We start from the raw sequence: 13,937 nt of genomic DNA on the forward strand, positions 1-13,937 counted from the left end.
AGAATTTCTCGCTAGATGCAATCCCGGAACTTGGAAGCAGTTGAACACATCATCATGTTGTATGAGATGGGGATAGATTGTAAAGGTGATCTTCGAAGGTGTACACATGGCAACTTTGTAGCATCAAACACATCTTAGTACTTCTGGCATGCAAACCTGCTGTGGAGGGTGGTCAGAGTTGCAACCACAGTCCGCTCATTGGAAAACCACACACAACCATGGGAGGTGCACAGCCTCACTGACTAATGGGAAGAGTTTGTAAATCATGTTGTGCATGGTAGAGGAAGGAGCTTTAGCTACTGAGAAATGGGTGGTGGATGCCTAAGTATCCCCATGGGTGTAGATGGGGTTGGACCTGTTGGACCCCTGAAAGGGGATGGGGCTCAGGCTTCCTGGGAGGAATGGGGATGCTCCTGCTTCCCGCCACAACCAACAGCCTGGCTGTGGGCTGGGCAAGGGAAAGGCAGGATGGCACTCAGTGCTTTAGAAAAGCTCAGTGTTGGAAAGCTGCAGCCCATCTTTGCTGGGCAAAAAGGCAGCAGGGCTGTTTTGTGGCAGGGGAAGGCTGCTGCTTCAGGCTACTGCCTGCTTTGCCTTGCTAGCACTAGTTTTAAATAGAGGAGCTTGTCTGGTGAAAGCATCAGTTTTTACTGACTTCATAAAGGGAAAAAAGTTTACTGCAATGTTGCATAACTGATGGTATTATCTAAGAGGATAGTTGTTGGTTGTAAAAACAAACATTTCTATTCTCCACACAGCCAGCAGGTTTGGGGAATGAATAGGGGATTCGTTTTTGAGCTGTTACCCCTGATGTGTTCCAGCTCCTTCCCCAAGACATGGCTCTCTGTATGTTGCACCAACTTGGGGCTCCCATGTCTCTCAAACACAGCACACATTTCAAGACTCTCCTAAAGATCAGCAAGCCCACAAAGCAACAGTTGTGATCCTCACCCTCTCCTGTGTTTTGTTTAATCAATATGGATTATTTAATTAGTTGTGGTAAGGACCACTGTATAGAAAAGTCTAGAGACTGCCCCACATGTAAGCTATAAGACAGTCAAAGTGGGATTTTTTATCCAAACACTCAGGTGGCTCTTTGAGCCCTCTCTCAGCCCTTGCTACCTCCATAGGCACAACCAAGGGGTGGCACTTTGCTGCCACCATGTCGATACCAAAACCAGCCCAGTCCGGGTGAAAGCAAAGTCAGGAGGGAAGGTAAATAGCAGCAGTGGATCAAGAGAACAGGCCTATGCACTAGCAGTCCCGGTGTGTGTTACGTTGCATGCCTGCTCCAGCCCAAGTGTGTCAGACAAGCAGGTGCAGATAGACACTCTTGCTGCTCTGCCAGTGTGCCACAGGTGCGAGCCAGCTCAGGATCGATCCCATGTTAGCACAGTGCTGACTATTAAGCTGTCAGGAGCACAGCAACATGTTATTATGGTAGCAGGGCTTTGGGACGAGGACTTGCTTGCACCTGTTTGCTCCTGATTGCAAAGACGTGCTCTGGGGGGCCACTCTGTGGGGTGAACTTTACTTTTCTAAGGTTTCCTGTTCTCTTGCCATTGTGTCCTTTCAAAAAATCGCTGTGGATTTCACTCCACTGCCTGCAGCCTTGGGCAGGTGTAGCTGGCTGGCTCACCTGGCTGTTATCTTTTCTACAAGCTACCTTTTCCCTTGTACCATGGCAAAAGCTGAATGGGAGCATCAACTTTTGGCTTCTTGCTTGATAAGGCTATTAAAACTGCACGAGCAGGCTTCTTGCCGAGCACGCATGTGAACAGGCAGTAAGTGCTATAAAAAGCCTTTGTGCATGGCAGCTTCACACCATCACCAGCATATATAAATGCTGTCCTAAATTATCAGCCATACAGGTGTCTGCAAAGTTGTTGCAGGACCCTTGAAGTGGAAAGGCCTCTGGACAAGCGTTTTGGCTTTGCAAAGTTGCTGCAGCTTACAGCTTACTCAGGGAAAGGGTCAGCCACCTGGTATAATTGACCAGGCAGCTTAAGCCCAGCGTGTTCCCCTGCATGGTCTTTATGGATTTGTAGGGTCTGTCCACATGTAGGGCTATGAGGAGAGAAGGTCCACCCCCTACATGGCAGGAGGAAGGACTGTGAGCATGCGAGACACAAAGAGCCATGTGAGCAGAGTTTGCAAAAATTTCCTACCTTCTCTGTAGGTGAGTTTTGTTCGTTAAGGGAGAAGTTATTACCTTTTCCTTGTGTATTGTCTCCATCTATCTTGTTTTAATTTATCTTTATCCATAACAAAGCAAAGGGACTTCATTGTGCTGTCTTTACTCTGCTAGGTACCTGCTTCAGTGAGCAAAGGCACAGATTTTGTAATTCCAGCATAAGTAAGCAACAATTCAGCCAGTATGAGCAATAGAAAAGAGAAACACAAGAAACCCGTTGGTGGGGACTTGAGCATAAGAGAGGGGGAGGAGCACAATTCTGGCTGTCAATACTTTGAAATGGGAAAAAGCAATCTTCTTGGGCCACAAAACCTGAAAATCTCAAGGGATCGAAAACCAGAAAAAAACCCACGTATTTTTCAGATAGGATGCCTGTGATTTTCTGTGCCCATTTGTGCTAAGATATGTGCATATGCATATCACTCTCAATAATACTATTTCACAAGAAAATCTCTCTGGTAATGCGTTCCTCCAAAAATCAGGCAGCAACAGCTTCAGGAGGCTCAGGAGTTGCCTCCAGCAACCATCTCAGCACAGCATCTTCTGCATCAAGCAGGAGATGGTGGAGGCAGGCAGAGGGGCGCTCCAGCCCCTGACAATGTGCCTGGAGAGGTGCTTGGTGCTGGGGCCCAGGGCAGGATGCATGCTCCCCACGCCACCCGCCTTGCTCCAGCAGTGCTCATGGTCACCTCACGCAGAGGGTGAGAGGGTAGCTGGAGTGAGACATCACATCACAGCATCTGCTCAGGCCCTTACACTGCTCCAAAACGCCGACAGCTATAAAACACGGTGAAAGTTTGAAGCCATTGCCCAGGGTTATACCCCTGAAGCCTCCTGTGAGATCAAGCTCTTATTCCAGACTCAGATCTAGTTGTATGTGAGATGACAAACATTGAAATGAGTCATATCTGAAACACTTCTTTTCTCATTGACTACATTCAGATCTCTCTGTCTTTAGGCCAAGCTTGTTTTCTAAAAAAGCACACCTTTTTTATTATTACTGTATCTCTGCAATTTTTTCTAAGACACTTCAAACAGAAAACTCTTACGTGAGCGTACCAGAAGACAACTGAGTTTCAAAATTGCCCTTCGAGCCAACTGAAAAAAAAAAAAAGAGAAAGAGAAAGGAAATCAGGAAGACAAAAATGAACCCTTGTTACACAAATAGGCATGAAGTTGCTATTTGTGCTGCAGTTCCTGGCTCTTACGTGAGCCCAGTATGTTCCAGCAGCACCTTCAGCCCAAGCATTATTTGATTAGGAAGCTTGGATTAAGTGTCTACTACTTAAAAAGTAGCCCACCAAACTAAACTATGGGATTTTAATTAAGACACTTCCTTATGAGGAACAGTAAGAGGTACTGGGAACAGGAGCTAAATTAGCTCCCAGGCAGGAGCTAGGTCTCTGAAGGGGCATCAGTTCTAGGTCCCCTGGTCTTGCCCTCTGCCCTGCCACGCAGGCACAGGTGTTTCAGCGAAGGAGTTGTGGCCACACCTGCTGCTGTTCTTGCTGGCTCACATGCAGTGTAGGCAAGTCTTGTCCTGAGAGCAGCCCTACAGCAGCTTGCACTAGCCAGTGTAGCCATAACTGTGATGGCCGAAAAGGAGCAGCAGTGCAGAGAGAAGTGTCCTTTTCAACAGAAACAAGGAAAACTGCTGGCATGTACAAAAAAGGACCTCTTTCAGGCATGTGGAACTAGAGAACTTCATGAATGTCACAGTCTGCATGAAGAAGGGTAAAAAACTGTATCTGTGGTCTACGGGACAAGGTGGACTGGTGATTTGCTGTCAATGGTAGCTAGGCAGAGGTGTCTGGAAAATAATAAACTGTGCTAACAGGAGGTGAATAGATAGTCCTCTGACTCAATGGAAGGGCATATGGGCAGTTGCTGTTTGGTGGGGAGGAAATGAGGAGTGGAAGATTAGTGTAAAGGGTATTAGAGACACATGTTGTTCCAGGTGCAGCAGAGTGGAGGGCATGCTGTTTCATTTGTGTTCTCTGTCCCTTCCTTCCTCCACCTTTCTTCCCTTGTGCCACAGCAAATCTAGTTCCCATCTTCAAGCTTCAATGACTACCCCCTGCTACAAGAATTTAAATTCCTTCAACATCTCCTAGACTCCTCTCTCCCCTCACAACTTCATCCCCTCTCTGTATCAGCTGCTTTTGATGTCCCTCAGTTGCGAGCTGGACAGAAGGCAGTATGTACTATGCTGTATAGTGCTATAAAGGTTAGATAAAATAATTAATCCACTGTATAGAAACTTTCCTCTCAGAAAGGCTATGAGTTTGGGTCTCCTTCCTCTCAACAGCTGCCTGGTATCCCAAGACTTGCAGGATCTTTGAGATTTCTACCTCACTGTCAAATATGGTGGAATCTAGTCAACCTGGTCAAATCTATGAAGAAGAGGCTGACAGAACCAAAGGGACAGCAGTTACATAAATGAAATTACCTTAGGAAATTACCTTAGGAAATTAGTCTACAAAAGAGCTGACTGCTAGACATAAAATGAAATAAAATAAAGAGCTTGGTTTCATTTGCAAAGAATTTGCAATCTGGCATTTGTGGTTTTCTGCAGGGAAGACTCTGATAAAGGTTTGAATTCCAATCAAGGGTGTAGGCAGAATAAAAGAATGTCTCCTCCTTTAAATGATGGGAAAAATCAAACTAGCTGGCCCAGCTGACTTGTATAAGGAAATAATTTTCACGTCTGTGCTCAGATAACAATGATAAAGTCCATTTTAGTAGTACACATCAGTCAAGGATCTCAGAAAGTGCCTTGGAGGCTCACAGAGCACTCCTACCTCTGCTTAAAATGCACCATCTTTTGAGAGATACACAATAGCAGTTTCGCACAAGAGCTGGCAGAAAACATGAAAGACATCCATATTAGATCTTTCCTAAATGGGGATTGATCAATATGCTAAGGGTAATGCGTTCTACAGTCAAGAGAAAGGCTTGGAACATGGGTGTTACACTTTGTGGGTTGCCTCTCTTGGCCTAGCTAGATATGCTTACACATCATTTAGACTGCATACAGAGCAATCCCATGGTGCCCATGAGGATTTGGCAATCCTATGTCACCAGATGGCAGAATTGAGGACTGAAAGCCAGGATCTGTTGGTGGTGACCAAAAGTTTGTCTCCCAGGATGGTGGTTTCATCACCCATGGGACATGAGACACTGATGTCAGTGCTGTTCTCAGAGAATAAGTGATCAAATTACCAACGCTGTCACCAAGGTCAGTTCCATTAGCTTTCTTGATGGTTGCTTCAGAAATTAGCCCAAGGGTTGTCTCAAGCCTTTTCCCATTTATAATCTCATTGGTTTAAATCTAAGACAGACTAAAACCTGGAGAGTCCTGGAGGGTGTATGTTCCTGTACCCTTAAGAAATGGTTGCTGTAAAAATTTGGAAGTACAATGGCAGGCAGTCATCTATGCTGATTTTCATCCGTCTAGCCTTAGCCTTGCTCCAGATACATCTGAGTGGTCAGATCTCATGCCCTGTGTGTGTGAATCTCACAGTTACCTTCTGCCTCACGCCGACCTGCTCTGAGACTCCTCATACATGCCCAGTGCAGGGCTGCCGTTCTGCCTGGCTTGGACCTATGCTGGGGCCAGACACAGCCTCCTCCATCACACCTGCCCTGGAGAACTGCAGAGAGACATGGAGCAGGGATGCCCTAAGGCAAGGCCCATGCTCCACAACAATCCCCATCTTGAGCCTTTAGGTACCAGTGCTCCTGCCTGACACGATCAGTACACTATGTGCACCCAACAGCTGTCTACAGCTCCTTTCAGTGGTAGTGGAAGTGGTTGTGGGCAGTTTTAATCAGCACAGTCTTCCCAAAAATGATCACAGGACTCTTCATATACTCATGGGTTAAGATGCTGGTCTACTTTGATCATGCCTTTGGAAGAGAATTGTGCTGTTACTGTTCAGTAAAGTTTCCTGTAATAGATAATTTTGTACTCATGACTGTGACACATGAATGGCAGCCTCCACAATAAACTACAATAGCTTTGCAAATCCTGTTAAATTTTTTTCAATCTAAGGGCTTATTTCCCTTTGTCACTGGCACAGGCATGTTGTTTATTGTTTTAATAGAGCTGAGTTCTACCTTGCAGCATTCATGTCTTGATAGTGACTTAGGTTTTCAGTTGTTTATTTTATTTACTACCACTGGTTCCCAAATTCCTCTAAGCTCCTAGTTATGCTTTTCCAAAATTTATCCCAATTCATAGTGCCACACATAAAAACCCCTGTATTATCCAAATAATCTCTGCAGTTGCTACTCAAAGCAGCACCTTGGGCACTCGGTGCTTGAGGTGTTTGCAGGTGATCTGCTTTCACACAGCAATTAAAAGAGTTTCCAAAGTGTCTCTGTCTGTCTGGGAAAGTTGGCCTTCAAAACTGCAGTCCTCTGTGCTGCAAGGCATTAACACTAATTCATTGATAATACAATGAAAATGAAGCCCTATAGGGAACAAGAGAGCTCAAAATCCCCCTGTGTTCACAACGTCCCCAGGGTCTAACATCCATCGATTTCAGCTCTCTGATTCTCACTTGCAGGTGCTAAAGCTCAAGGCTGGATCCACAATGAATAGCAAGCAACTGTGCGACACAGGGAAGGGGTGGGTGCAAGACCTGGAGACAACTCAAAGTGTTGCAAACTGATACCCACAACAAAGCCCCCCTACCAGGAAAACAAGAACAAGTGCTAAATGCAACCCTTGCTAGCAGACACCGTGGTGGATGAGTTGGAGTCACCCAAAAGGGCATTGGCAAGTCAGCCAGCAGAAGCTCACAGTTCTCTTCGTTTGTTTAGTAAAGAAAGAACCTCAGCCCCTCTTTTAAAAGTACGATAAATTTAATAATAATATCTATTAAAAAACCAAAAACCCAAAAAACCAAAACCAGAAGCAGAGTAGTATAGCTAGTGATGCAATGGAGTGAAAACTTACTCTGCTGCAGACAACCCACTGATGAAAAGCTGTTCTTGCAGATAATTTTTTTTATGGAGCCCTGACACTCAAGTTGTGGCCTTTCCCACCACCCCCATTTTATACATGAGTTTCACAGCATTCCTTCCTCCCCTCCCAGTCCCCTCTGCCTTGTGTTGATAGTGTCTACATGTAAAGTGGACTTAGCATCAAGCTCCAGGGCTCTTTGGAATCACTACAACAAATTGCAGATGATATGATTTGATGGTATGAAATGAACAATCTCTGTAAACGGCATAGTGTACTAGCCTGTTTGCTGCATTAGTCAGATACAAGCTTCGGTTCAGCAAAACGCTGCCAAAAATTCTGACCACACCCAGAAAGAAACATTAAAATATTCCTCCCAGGAAAACAGAAAGCTTATTTTAGTTAATTTTTGAAATGAGATGGTGGCCAGCTAACTGGATTTGACACAGAAAGGAAAAAAAATGCAGTATAGCCTTCCTTCTTCACAAAGGAACTATAAATCATTCAAAGTTTTTTTTAATCACTGGGCCATTACAAAAATGGAGACAAATGCTGAATGTGCATAAGCATATACAAGTGCATGTGTGAATTTAGGAGTAAAAGCGTGCATAGATCTTAGACAAGTGTGCTGCATATCATTAATATCCCCTTAGAGGGTTAGAGAATAAAAGTATGTTAAAAAAAAAGGAAAAAAGATCCCTTTTAGGTCAAACACAGACCCGGCCAGCCCAGTGTCCTGACTCGGAGAGTTTCCAGATGCTTTGGAAAGAATATAAGACAGCAAGCAAATATAGAGCATTCCTACACTTTCAACAGTGAAGCAGGGGCTGTGGGGACTTTCTATGCTGAAGGCTACATCTGGAGCCCAGTTTTTAATAGCCACAGAGATGCTTACTGCTCAGGTGGTCTCTCTGCATGCCAGGGAGCTTCGCCTTGTAAACAGTGACTGAGGAATGGCCCCGGGGGCTACACTTGCTGCTGCAGAAAGACCTACCACCTGTCCCCGCTTTTCCAGGGAGCCCCCACTTCAGGGCATATTCAGTCCTGAGTTTCTTTGCTGAGACAGCCAACAAAAGTTATTATAATTAAAATAAATTGTGGTGATGCTCTCCCTAATTCTGTTCAGAGAGGTTATTATACCGCTATTAGACTGCAACAAAATGTGGCCACTACTGATCTGGACTGGTTTGAATTAATGACCCAGAAATGAAAGATTCTATATCCTATTAACAGTCTGCCAAGGCATGCCAGATTCTATTACTTTGGTTTATTTGTAACCCACCAGGAAGGACCCAATGCAAATCCAGATCTGGAGTTAATCCAGAGCAACTCCAAAAGGCACCTCTACACAGCAGAGCAGCATCTGCCTGGTTTCACCCACCACTGGGGAAATGTTCATTTCCACGAGATTTTTTTTACCCGGATGCATGTCTGAGGACAATGGTGGCAAGGGACCAGTGAGATCTGAAGAAGGACTCAGACCCCCAGTTTGCAAAAGCCATCTGCTGCACCCTATCACATTGCCATGTGTAAATGCAAGACGATTACCTTAAATTTCAGCTCTGGTTGGTGCATGACCCTAGTTTGTACTTTGCTGGTTCCAGCTGGCAAAAGACAGGTAGGTTTGGCAATGTCAGGGGTGCAGGTGAGGGCATGCACTGTGGGGACAGGCCCCAGCTGGTACCCCCACCATCGCCTGTGACTTTCAACCCCTCCCCCTGACGGTCAGTCGCAGCCGGCGGGACCCTCCAGCTGGCACAGGGCCACCAGGACAGGACCTTCCCTGCTCCCCACCCCACCACCCATACAACTGCTGGTGCAGGAAGTGAAACCTCGGTACCACAGCGATAACTTTGGGTTATCGTGTTAATTCCAGCAATAAAACAATAAGGGAATACCAAGAATACCATGCTGGGAACGAGTTATCACTGTGGGGGCATTTGCCAGTCTTGGCAGCCAGTGATTGCCTATGGAATAGTCCAGGTAGGTTGTGTGCCAGGCTGACAGCCCAGCCACGTGCAGCACTGCAGGTTTTCCTATCTGCTTATTGCTGGAGACTGCAAGTAAGGATAAGCATACCAGTGAGCTGAGACAATCCACACACACACAGACAAAAATCACCCCTTCTCTCCCCGTTGTTCTCATCTGATGAAAAAGGAGGAGAAGGGGAGAAAATGCAGCCCCCCCCTGCCCCAGCCCCCTGCATCCCCAGCTCCCGAAAGAGCTGTTGAAACAGCATCACCACCTCAGCATCTGACTGCAGACTTGATCCAGTCCAGGCTTTCTGCAGATCCCTACTGGAAGAAAGCCATTCTTCTTGAGTGTATTTCCAAGAAACAGTTGACAGGCTTGGCACAGCTATTCCTGGAAATGTTCAATAGGTCATCTTCTGGAAGAGAGTGCTGACTGATGGAATTGAACAGATCTTGTTCTGCGCGCTGCACGCCGCTCGCTCCCTCTCTCGTAACAGCTTCGCATTCAACTTTGCACCATGCACAGGGCCCCCGCCACCTTGCCATCCCCCAGGCCCCAGCTTCAGCTCTGCACCAGCCCTGCACCCAACCCGCCGTGCCCCAAAGTAGCCCTCAGGATTTGGTGTGCTGCGGACTGTATTTCCCTCCTGGCAGCACTACTGTGGTTGCTCTGTGCTGCCAGAACAATTGCTGTGTGAAGGCAACTGGCCCCAGACTATAAATTACAGTGCTGCCCCTTTGCACACACACACCGGTACCGTGCAAATCCTGTGCACGTACACACGCACACACACTTGGCAGCCAGGAGCATGGTGATGTAGGCTGTCCAACCGTGCTGTCCCTGCTTGTCCCTGGCCATCCCCCTGAGATGAGGCATATGCCAGAGACAGGCTTGTAGCTTTTGCAGGGTGTTGCTGTTTGCCAGTAGTGGAGAAGTGCAGGGTGAAGTCATGCTAGGAGAAAGTTGTTTAAGGTGAGGCATGCCGGAAAGGAAAAAAAAGATCCATGTTGGGTGGTTTCTTTGGCGCTTCTCCACCTTTAACCTGTTCCTCGTTGTAATTGCCTTAGTGAGATCTATTTCCTTTGTTGATTTTGGGGTGGATCCTGGCACCTCTTTCTAACTGAGGAAAAGGTCTTGGACAGTGATCACGGCCCAGCCTGGGCCAGGGCAGGTCAGGATGCCTCGCTGGGACCCCCACCCAGGGCAAGGAAGTGCTGCCATGTGCCGGGACACCCCGGCTGGCATCAGTGGGGAGGCTCTGCGAGCAGGGGCACTCAACCAGCCTCCCCAGCATCTGCTTACCAGCCTAAGCATGTGGAGAGCACCAGAGGTTGTGCCTTCAGGGCACCAGCCAGGGAGGAAAGTCGCTCTAATTTAGAAAAGCACTCAAGCTTGCTCCCCGCAAAGTGCCATAGCCTGGCTCTGTGGCATCCCATCCCAGTCTGGCTGCAGAGAGGAGCTTGGGTCCTCCCTGTGTCTTAGCTCTAGAGTCAGGCTTGCCCTTCTGACTATGACAGGTATTTTCTCCCCATGTACAGAAAGATTTATCACGACTGACTGGGTTAATTCTGGCCTAGATAGTTCCTTGTCATATTAAAGGATCTTTACTTCTCTATCAGCACAGCTCACTCAGCAGTTATATGCTGATACCCCCAGCAGCAGCCATGTAATGGTCCCTGCCCTGGTCCCACGAGAGGAGAATGAGCAGGGCTTGTCTTCATGGGTCCCGCCTGGCAGCATGAGGTGGATAAGGGCTGGGAGGGATAACCAAGGTGCTGGGATGGGATGCAATAACCAAGCTGGGATGTGGTGCAAAGATCTGCCCTTGCCTCTGTGTTCGGGCTGTAGCAATTCTGCAGGTTAAATACTGTCTATGCCCTGTCCCATGAGCTTTTCCTTTCTCTTCTGCAGCCTGTGAATGTAGCTGTTCAATAAAATTCTTTTTAAATAATGCTCTGCAGGTTCTGTGTTGTCCCCCTTCAACTCTATCCACAAATAATGTACTTGCTCTCTGCCAGGACTTAAATTTCATCCATATCTGTAAAAACATCAAGACAAAACACACTCCGCTCAAACAGTTGCCAGAGCTGGCACCAGACCCACCGTGTCCCCAGGCAGAGGCTCAGAGAAGGCTGCCTTCTTCCCCTTTTCACATCATGGATACATTGCATTGCTATTTGATTTCCCCCTTATTGCCCCCTCGATTCTTAGTGGCCTGGAGCTCATCTTCTCTAGGGTGTGGGTTCCTAAAACTAGTTTAGCATACAACTGCAGAAGCATTTTAAGACAGGAAAATCAAGGACTGGAAGGTACTCCCTGAGCTAGCAATGCAAACAGGGGTGAACACACAATGGACACTCAGTCCCTGCACCTCTGGAGCACACCCATTCCACATCTTCCCACTTGCTCTTAAATGGTGCAAGTCTTCTCCATTTGAAAAATTCAAAGCATTTTTTCAAGGTGAAACTAAAATCACTGCCCCTCTTTACTGGTGAGCTGAGAGGTCTGAAGGGAAGCTATACTGAACTCACAGCCACCAGGGCACCCAGGCCACCAACTCCAAACTAGAACCCCCCCAACAAAGAAGACCATGGCACTCATGGCTGTTCATCCCCATTATAAACACAGGAACCAACTGTGAAGTTTAGCCCAAAATGAGGACTTTCACCAGAGCTGGGACAAGGTATGAAATGGAAGGTTTATTTTAGAGAAACACTTTCAAAGGGAGAAAGTTGTAGCCCTTCTGAACAGAGAACAGGAGCGCACCTTTACTCTTTAGGCTTTACTCTTTACCTCCAAAGTGTGGGACTGAGGAAAACTTCTCCCATACACACCCTCTTGGGTGGATGTGGGTGCCTGCTGCAGCAAGTCAGGATGAGCTTCCCTCCCTCCTTCCCTTGCCCAAGTCCCTTGGGTCCTCTCATATACTGAAGATAACCTCAGGCAAGCACACATGATAGTCCTACTGCTATATTTCTCTAAATTCCACAGCTCACTGTGGGATGCACCTGCTCTGTAACACTGACAAAGCTGTGGTTTTCCAAATCTGTTCCTTCTAGTTCTTTTTCATGCATTAATAAACATCTCAAATCTTCATTTGTTACTGACTTAATTACTGGTTGTCACCACTCAGCAAACATTTCAAACAGCTGACAGGGGGAAACACCCTGTCATGCACAGTATAAAAGAGATCTCTAAAACAAAAAAGGAGTCCTTCATAGTGACACTTTTTGGGGTCCTTGACCCCTAGTGGTAGACATGCAGAAAAAAGTGCAAAAATCCTTTATCCAGCATTCATCGATTCATTAATTAATTCAGAAAAAATCTCAGAGACTTCGCATAATTTTCAGAAGCTCATGGATGCCTGTGGGACCATGCCTTCCCTGGGGTCTGGGGCTGCCCCTGTGGCAGGGGGAGGCTGTGGCTCCGTGGTCCTCCAGGCTAGTGCAGGGCAGGGCGGTGGGAGGACTGCCTGGAGCTGGAGGCTTTGCAGGGCTGTCAGACTGAAGAACACGCCTTTCACCTGATCTTCAAGAGATCACTTTCTTCAATGTGAGACTTGACAAGTCTGCAGGAAAAGCAGTTTACGGCTAAATGCAAGCAGGTTGGGGTAAGAGCGAGGAAGAAGTATGGCAGGAGGGGACAAGTTGTGTTTTTTTGAGTACCTGCAGGAGAACTCATCCTCCTCTGGCTGAGAAAGAAAACCTAGTTTACTGTTTGGGACAGGATTCACACGGAAGATATATCTTTTAAATCATACAGTGTTTATTAATAGAATATGCTCTTTTCCCCTAAACCTAGATTCCTTATAGTTTAGTGTCTGCTGATGAGTAGCTAACAGTCAGTGTTGCTTTGTCATTTTTGTTCAGAACTGTGTTTTTTTAAGAAGCTATTTAGAAATGTCTCTTCCATTTTACTTGTCTGTGTATCATCTCCCTGCTGTCTGGCCAGCTTGTGGCTGATAATTCTCAGTGACTCATAGATAAAAACTATTCAAAAAATCCCTATGCAGTGATGCACCAGATGTGCAGTGAAATTTTAAAAACAAACTATGAGTTTTTAGGAATACATTCAATTAATATTAAACAGATGCCTGAAGTTTCCTGCACAGCTGTTTCTCTATTACGTGTCATGACTTTTAATGGCACTGAGGTGAGACACACAGACATGGGGAAATGTAAGACTATTCCAAATTCAAGCTTTTAAAATTCTAGCAACAAAGAGGGGGGAAAAAAAGCGCCAAACAACCAAACCTCTCACAAGGCACAAAATAGAACATTTTTTTCTCTGGTGCTTCACAAAGCAGACAGTGAAGTATCTCAGTAAAGGTAACGTATATGATCTACTGCTTGGTCATTTATCACCTTTGTTAGGCAACCTTGTCTTTATTGGCTTCCTCTGATAGATCTATTCTTGTAGCAGAGATCCATTCTGTGTTTATACACAGCTAGAACTGGATGACAAGTTTCTGTTTTGTTCCAGAATCCCTCTTGCTGTGTGTGAACTGCTTATACAAACTGAGTAGGTCTTTTTCCAGAGAAGCTTGTCTATAAAGTTCCAATTTCCTTTTATTGGATACATGATCCATTTATTACCCCCTGAAAGGCCTCCCTGAATCTTACATTGTCAGAACCTCCACAGCTGGCAAGGTGGCAGGGTTACTGCAAGGGTTGTCCACATTAGCAGTCAGAACCATCAAGCTCCTGACGGAACACATTGTCTCAGAAAATCAGGACTTTGGGGTGGAATTCATTTAATCTGACATGAGGGATACAATTCATCTCAATTAATGTACATACC

This window comes from Athene cunicularia, assembly GCF_003259725.1.
Source record: "Athene cunicularia isolate RWA chromosome 1 unlocalized genomic scaffold, athCun1 chr1_part2, whole genome shotgun sequence".
In the NCBI taxonomy this organism is placed as follows: domain Eukaryota; kingdom Metazoa; phylum Chordata; class Aves; order Strigiformes; family Strigidae; genus Athene; species Athene cunicularia.